The 9,218-nt window shown below is 40.7% G+C and overlaps 1 protein-coding gene across 5 annotated transcripts in view; it reads right to left on the minus strand.

The window, feature by feature from the left end:
- Window positions 1–9,218, minus strand: part of Unc13b (unc-13 homolog B) — a 241,504-nt gene that overhangs the window by 203,517 nt on the left and 28,769 nt on the right. The gene's annotated exons all lie outside the window — the stretch shown is intronic.

Here is a 9,218-nt window from a genome sequence, read left to right on the forward strand (position 1 = left end):
ATAATAATAAATAAAATATTTATCATTTATCTCTAGATAGGCTGACTAGCCTCCAGTGGATGAATCTGCATTGAAGGACATCTGGTTACAAATGCTTGACTGGATAAGATTTAACAAGTATGATGGAATACATGAGGTCTGGAGGGGAGTTGGGGGGGTTTTGGTGGGGGAGGGGATCTAAATTTGATTAAGAACTAGTGTATGAAATGTACAAAAGATCAATAAAAAGCTGGGCATGGTGGCTCATGCCTTTAATCCCAGCACTTGAGAGGCGGCTCTCTGAGTTCAAGACTAGCCTAGTCTACATAGTAAGTTCCAGGCCAGCTGGAGCTACAGGGAGACCCTGTTTCAAAAAGGACCCCCCCCCCAAAAAAAAAAGATCAATAAAAAATTTTTTCTAAAAAAATATTTAAGCCGGAGGTGGTGGCACATGTCTTTAATCCCAGCACTTAGGAGGCAGAGGCAGGTGAAGCTCTGTGAGTTCGAGGAGAGCCTGGTCTACAGAGCAAGTTCAGGACAGCTGGGACTACAGAGAGACCCTATCTCAAAAAGGTCAAAAAATAATAAATAAACAAACAAACAAACAAACGTTCAAGGCCAACTGTTGAACTCCTATAATAGCCTCCATCTGTTGCAAAAACGTTTCTTTGATGAGTGGTGACAGGTATACTTGTCTATAAATATAAGAATACATACTTAGCATATAGTAAGAAATTACATTTGTCTAGGGTTGGGACAGATGTAGGTTTTCTCTAGGATATATGACTTTTCCAGTGAAGCTTCCTCATGCAGCAGAGGGTAACAGAGAAAGCCACACCTGGCCAAAGTGTAGAGTATAGAGAATGAGAAAATTCGTGTCCCTGGATAGGACTCCTATATTAAACCTCATCCACTCAGGGCTCAGGGACCATAGCAGAAGAGGGGGTGGTCAGACTATAAAAGCCAGGGGTAGTAAATGACCACAAGGAAACAGAGTTTCCCAGGCTTCTGGGAACTTGCTCACATAAACTCACAGCAACGGTGACGGCATGCACAAGACCCATGCAAACTCAACCAGACAAAAACAGAGGAAATGCGCAGGAGGCCCCAACCATAATGGAGGAACTATTGGCAGCTGATCGCTGCTGAGTAAGGGAGAGTTGGTCTTCTTCAAGGGAGTGATGGCTCCCTTAGATAGGCTGACCAGGCTCCTGTGGATGAACTCACACCAAGGGACATCTGGGGACACAAACTGACTCGATAGGACTTAACATATATGACAGAATGCATGAAATCCAGTGGAGGTGCTATGGGGGATGTAGATAGGGGAGGGGGTTTAAGTATGATTAAGATGTATTGTTATGAAAAGCACAAAAATTCAATAAAAAAATAAACTTTAAAAAAAGAGTTCAAGGGACTGGAAAGATGGCTCAGGGGTTAAGAACACTGGTTGTTCCTGCAGAAGAGCCGAGTTCGTATCCCAGTATCCACATGGCAGCTAACAACTGTCCGTAACTCCAGTCCCAGGGGATCCGACGGCCTCTTCTGACCTCCGTGGGCATTGCATGACAGGGGTGCACTTACCTACATGCAGGCAATACATGCATACACATAAAATAAAAATAATAAATAAATTTTTTTTAAAAAAGAGTTCAAGGCCAGCCTCAGTTACACTGTAAGTCTGAGGCAAGACTAGGTTACATAAGACCTTTTGGTCTCAAAAAAGCCAAATAAATAACAAAACAATATATGACTCAACCTCAATATGCCAAAAAAATAACAGATTGAACAACACTGCTCTCCATGAAGCCAATCTCACGGTAGTATTTTCAGAGTCAACTATGAGAGATTCTAGAACCCTTCCCTCATCCACATTATTGTCCATAAAAAAAAAAAAAGTAGAAAATATGAATGGGAAAATAACAGTTATTAGAGAACACTGAGGCTCTTATAAGACTACAGACAGTATGGGGGCTGGAGAGATGGCTCAGCGGTTAAGAGCACTGACTGCTCTTGCAGAGGACCCGGGTTCGATTCCCAGCACAAACATGGTGGCTACGAACCGTCCTTAACTCCAGTTCCAGGGGAATCCGAAGCCCTCTTCTGACCTCCGCAGAACTGCATGACACAGGTGCACTCACATACATGCAGGCAATGCATGCATACATATAAATATAAAAATAAGTAAAATATTTTTTTAAAAAAGACTACAGACAGTATGAAAACCCTGAAGTCAGACTGAAGAAAGACCCAAGCAGAGCACTTTTCCCCAGGCTCCTTACAAGCAAAGACAAAAATAAGAAAATACATAGGGACTTTACCTATACCTCAAAAAAAGAAAATGTAACTTGGGCTCCTATGTTTCTCTGGCCTTACAACAGAACCAAATCTACTACAGGTGCTCCTAAGGTTACAGGCAATAATCCTATCCACACTGACTCTGTGACCAGTGACCTGGTTCACTGGGTAAGAGGAATGCTAACCTGCCTTGTGCTAGCCTGTCCTCTCACAAGACAATCTCCAAAGCCCTAAGGTATTCATTCTCTTGTCTAAAAAACTAAATATCAAAAAGCAGTAATAAATCAATTTAAAAGAAAACTAAAGTGATGGGGGCTGGAGAGATGGCTCAGTGGTTAAGAACACTGGCTGCTCTTGCAGAGGACCAGGGCTTGATTCCCAGCACCCACATGGCAGCTAACAAGCATCCAAAACTCCAGTTCCAGGTGATCTGATGCCCTCTTCTGACCTCCACCAGCATTGCATGACATGGGTAAACTTACATACATGCAAGACAATACACTCATACACATAAAATAAAAATAACAAAATATTTTAAAAGAAGAAAACTAAAGTGATGATGTAAAGGAAACATTTAAGAACCATTCTAAAATGCAAAGAAATAAAGAGATCACAATTTTCAAAGGGGGAAAGAAATGAAATACAGAATATAGAACAGAAGCCAGGAGTGGTAGTATATACCTGTTATCACAGCACTCAGCAAAAGGAGGTAGAATGTGGCAAGTTTGAAGCCAGCCTAAGCTAATGTGAGTTTCAGGCCAGGCAAGGTTGCATCATGGTTGTCTCAAAAACAACCAAAAACCAAAAGCAAAACAAACAACAAAAAACCCAGAGTATAATTAGAACTCTAACACATGGAAAACTGGAGCTCCTAGGTTGACACAAGAGCAAACAGAAAGCTGGGTATGGTGGCACAGATCTGTAATCCCAGGTAGAGGCAGGAGAATCAAGAGTTCAAAGCCAGCCCCAGCTACACAGCAAGTTCCAGGCCAGCCTGAGCTATATGAGGCCCTGTTTTAAAACAACAAACAAATGGGGGCTAGAGAAATGGTTCAGCAGTTAAGAGCACTGGCTGCTCTTGCAGAAGACCGGGTTCAAATCTCAGCACCACATGGCATCTAACAACCATCCAAAACTCCAGTTCCAGGGATCCAATGCCCTCTTCTGTCCACCACAGGCACAGCACAACATGGTGTACTTACAAACATGCAGGCAATACATTCATACACATAAAATAAAAAAAAAACAAATGGAAATGGAACAGAAGTATATATCAAAGACAGACGAAAGTGTTCTTCAGATAAAGACCTGAATTCGTAACTTGAGAGCATTCAAAGGATATCTGTCAGGTAAGACTAATGGAAGAAAGTATCTAAAAATATTCTAGTGAAAAGCATCATCTATCAACTTTGTCTAATAGCAAAGGTTATAATCCAGGAATTCTATATCCACATGTGAGTGACCACTTGCCTGTCACCAAACCCAACAACCTGAGTTCAATCTCCAGGGTCCAACTTTCACAAGTTATCCTCTGACCTCCACTAGCACGCAGTGGCACACTGCCTATACACATACACACATAGACAGATGATATACGATAGAGAGAGATGATTAGATAGATGGTAGAAAGATATGATTAGAGATAGATATGATTAGAGATAGAGATGGATAGATGATGATGATAGATAGATAGATAGATAGATAGATAGATAGATAGACAGATGATAGATAGATAGATAGATAGATAGATAGATAGATAGATAGATAGATAGATAGACAGAGACAGATATGATTAGAGATAGATGATAGAGATAAATGATTAGATAGATGGGTAGGTAGACAGACAGATAAAGTAAACTTGAAAATAGACATTTAAAGAAGAAAGCAAACACATATAATGGCTCTGCTCCATACTGACAAACTCCTGAAGCTGAAGGGGTAGCAAGATCACCTGTTATGCTAAGCCTGATAACTCACACCTGTAATTCCAGCACTTAGTGAAGCCAAAGCAGGAGAATTGCTATGAGTTCAAGGCCAGCTGGGGCTACACAGCAAAAATTCTATGCTAGCCTGGGCTGCAGAGTTAAAACCTTGTCTCAAAAAAACTCAAATCAAAACAAAAACCACCTACTGTTTGTACCTGATCCTGGACCTTTTAGTTGCCAAATTAAGCACTTCTATTCAGAGGACCTGGTTCTTGTTATTCCTAGAGAACTGGTTATACAGGGCTTTGCTGGTTTTCACAGTTCAAACCTGCCCATTTGACAGTTATCTGTATACATTTCTACACGGATCCTCAGAGGCAGAGTGCATTTGAGGAAAAAACTGGTAGTCTGACAATTGTTGGAATTTAAAGAGTGGGAATAACAAAATGTTAAATTGGGTGTGGTGATACACACCTTTAATCTCAGCACTTGGAAGGCAAAGGCAAGCAAAACTTAGTGTTCAAGGCCAGCCTGGCCTACATAATGAGTTCCAAGCCATCTGGGCTACAGAGAGGCCCTGTCTCAAACACACACACACACACACACACACACACACACACACACACAAAAGTGTCAAGTGCTGAGAAAAAAACCTTGGACAATTATAAAGAGCCTTGTAAACCAATCTAAGGAAGTTAGAGATCAAAGTTTTACCCTTGGGATTTTAAGCAGAATAGTAACATGACCAGACTCACATTTCAGAAAAGTGATTGTAGTTGCAGTGGCAGTGTACAGAATAAACTAGGGGGAGGCAAGCTGGTAAGTTAGAAAACTGTCACACAATTCCAGGTGAGGGGAGATGGTGGTCTATGCCTAGGCAAGGAAAACTAGAAAGATTAGCTAGAGAGAAGATGAATAGAAGGAAAGGTAACATGCTGAGCAGAGAAACCCAAGACCAAGAGAATGAATAACTGCTAGGATTCATAGCTGGTATTTCCTTGTAGGGCTGGGGCATAGCCAAATGGCAGAGCATATCCTTGGCATCACACAGGGTCTTGGATTTGATCCCTAGCACAAAAAGTTATTATCACTATTATCATTAATTATTAAACCTCCTGTCCTTCCTTAATGAGGATGTTCACAATATTTCATTTCCATGTGCTGAAAATATTCTTTAATACGTTTACATTTATTTATTTGTTTTTGTTTTTTTTTAATTGGAGGTGCACATGCCTCAGTGCACATGTGGAGGTCGGAGGACAACTTTTGAGAGTCGGTTCTTTCCTTCCACCATGTAGATCCAGGAAATCAAACTTGGGTTGTCAGGCTTGACAGCCAGGGTCTTTACCCACTGTAAGCCATCTCATCAGACCCTATTCTTCATTCTTTAACAACAAACCAGAATGTTGTCTCTCCTATTAAACTTGTTGAATATTTTCCAAATGCTGTCAGTCAAAAATTCTCTCCCTTCTCTGAATCCCCATGGCAGTTTATATGTACATCTTGCTTTCAATTTTCTCTTAATAACTATTTATTTCAAAACATTAAAGCCAGGTGTGGTGAAGCGCGCCTGTAATGTTGCAACATTTGCAAAGTATAGGCAGGAAGATCAGCAGTCCAAGGTAATCTTCAGCTACATAGTGATTTTCAGGCCAGCCTGGCTTCAGGAAGCCCTGTTTAAAATTAAAATCAAACTAAATAAATCAAAGTAACTGGGTATGATAACATAAACTTGTAACCTCAACACTTAGGAAGTAGAGGCATTATGGTTCAAGATTATCCTTGACTACATATAGCGAGTTTGAGGCCAGCCTGGGCTATACGAGACCTAGTCTACAACAATTTTACTATGGTGGAAAAAAGTTCTTTAATGACAGGATTTGTCTCTTTATTTTTACGTGTATGAGTGTTTTACCTGCATGTATATAAGTGCACCTGTGTGGAACAATGCCTGTGGATGCCAGAAGAAGGCATCAGATCCCCTGAACTGGAATTACAGACAGCCACTGTTTGAGTGCTAGGAACTGAACCAAGGTCCTCTGCAAGAGCAGCCAGTGCTCTTAACCACAGCCATCTCTCCAGCCCTGACAAGATTATCTTTTAAATCCAAATTATTTCTCTGAAACTCACTGAGTATAACTTTGATAAGGGGTCCCTTAGAAAATTCCTTTATGGAACCTATAATGCTCCCCCAAAGCCAATACCATAAACATTTCCTTGTACTAAGACTCTCTTGGTAAGATTAATAATTCCCCTACAGAGTTCAAAATCTACACTCTTTCTGTATAAAACAGGTTGAAATCTATTACAATAAAGCAGCATTTAATTCAGATGCCAATTACATTTAAAATATGAATTTAGGGTTGGGTTTTTATTTTCCTATTTTTCATCTTTCATTTTAGAAAGAAATCATCCATTGCTTCCGATCATACTTTGGGAAGCACTGAAGCTTGCTTACATTTTATCCATATTTCTAAGGATTCTACACAAAGACCCAATCATTTAGAGGAACTCAAACATTAACCTTCATTTAAACTGACTCAAATATGTTATGTGCCAAGTATACGAGGCAATGATTGAATATAAATTTTATATTGGGTGTCTTAAGGATGGGTGGGTAGCACATGCCTTTAATCCTAGCACTCAGGAGGAAGAGGCAGGTGATCTCTGTGAGTTCAAGACTAGTCTGGACTACACAACAAGTTCCACACCAGTCAGTGCTACACAATGACACCCTATCTCAAAATAACAAAACAAACAAACAAAAATGAGCTAGAGAGATGGCTCAGCATTTAAGAGTACTGGCTGTTCTTGCAGAGGACCTGGGTTCAGTTCCCAGTACCCATATGGCAGCTAACAACCAGTTTACATGCACACATGCAGGCAAAATACTCACACACATAAAATAAAAATAAAACTTTAAAAATTAAAAAAATTAGTTTATGGAGCCAAAGTAGTACTGATGCACATCAGCAGTCTCTAATACAAAGATGTTATATTTTAGATGCATTCCTTTAGTATTTATCAAGTATTCATGTCAAGTACTGTGTCACACAATACAAAGAGAGAAATCAAGATACTAGTGCAGCGAGATGGCTCAGTGGGTAAAAGTACTTGCCAACAGGCCTGGCAACCTGAATTCAATGCTCAGGACCCATATAAAGGCGAGAGGAGAGAACTGACTCTTGAATGTTGTCCTCTAACCTCCAGACACATGCTGTGGTATGCACATACAGACACACAATTTTTTTTTAAAGTTACTGCCCTCCTGGGCCTCAGAGTCTAAACAAAGGAACAGCAGTACCAGACAAAATAGTACTGATGCCCCAGATTGACCAACTCTAGTCATCAGAACTGAAGGTAACTCTCACAGCAAAATTCTTCTTTCAAGTTCAAACCAACCATGATATCCTTGATAATGGTTACCAAGGGTCATGCATGAATCCTATAGTAACCAACATCCAAAACAATCAAAACCACTGCAGACAAAACCTGGTACCAACTCAGCCCTGAACTGTTTGCTTAGATCCATTTTAAACTCAAATTCCCAACCAGCCACAGTGGCTCATGTCTGTAATCCCAGCACACAGAAGACTGAAGCAGGAGGATTACCATGAATTCAAGGCCAACCTGGGCTACAGAGCAAGATTCTGTCTCAAAAAAACAAAAACAAAAGCAAAAACCCTAACTTTCCAAGCAGCAGCAGCAGCAGCAGTAGTGGGGGCGCGGGGGAGAATGCAACCAAGGACCTCATGAATGCTAGGCAAGTGCTTTACCCTATGCTATATTCCCATAGCTCCTGGCTCACTGTTTTACTTTGTGTCAGGGTCTCTAAATTCACTCTGTAGCACAAACAGGTTTTGAATTTGTGATCCTCCTGCCTCAGTCTCTTGACAGATGGAATTATATACCTACACCGATACTTCTTTTCATGGATTCAATTTATCCCTGCAATTTGATAACTAGTACTGCTTCTTTGATTCTAAATAGACTGAAGGAATTATGAGAGACCCAGAAATGGCTATTCTCTGTACTTTCCTTCATTGTTTTTGTTTTGTTGTTGTTGTTGTTTTTGTTTGAGATAAGATGTCACTATGTAGACAAGGTTGGCCCCAGAACTACATAGCCCAGACCAGCCTCAAACTTCCAAATGCTAGAATTACAAGTATATGCTACCGTACCTCACTTCTCTGTACTCTTTAAAATGGCACCAATAGAAACTGGAGAGATGGCTCAGTGGTTAAGAGCACTGGCTGTGCTTGCAGAGGACCTGGGTTCAGTTCCCAGAACACACATGGCAGCTAACAACTATCAGTAACTCCAGTTCCAGGGATCCAACCCCCTCTTCTGGCCTACGTGGGTACTGCGCAACATGGGTGCACTTATAAACATGTAGGCAAAACACTTATACACATAAAAATAAAAATAAATTAATCAAGCTGGAGGTGGTGGTGCACACCTTTAATCCCAGCACTCTGGAGGCAGAGGCAGGCAGATCTCTGTGAGTTCGAGGCCAGCCTGATCTACATAGTGAGTTCCAGGCCAGCTGGGGCTATAGGGAGACCTTGTCTCAAAAAGACCAAAATCAATCAATCAATCAATCAATCAATCAAAAAAGTTTACAACGCCATCGATAATGTTTCCTACTTGGAAATGTTCTGTGGCCTAAGGCATAAGAAGAATGGGTAACTATTTAGGCCTGGACTTATTCTAAAATTTAATGATAAAATATGGGTGCTTAAGTTAGGCATGATGGAACATGCAGAAGGATCAGGATCATCTTTACCTACATAGCAAGCTCAAGGCCAGCTTGGGCTACATGAGACCCTGTCAGGGAATTTTAAAAAGTGGGTGCATTTCCTTACTTCTCTGCTTTGATCACTAGAAAGGAAAGCAGATAAAGAATCACAGCAGAAGGCCTGTCTTCAAATAGAAGGTGTATATTATCCTGAGGAATCTGCTGGATGTGTCTTTACTGGACTCCAAGCACAGAAAAAGGAATCTAGGAGAGGGGAG

Source organism: Nannospalax galili, unplaced genomic scaffold (assembly GCF_000622305.1).
Source record: "Nannospalax galili isolate Female #2095 unplaced genomic scaffold, S.galili_v1.0 scaffold341, whole genome shotgun sequence".
Lineage (NCBI taxonomy): Eukaryota > Metazoa > Chordata > Mammalia > Rodentia > Spalacidae > Nannospalax > Nannospalax galili.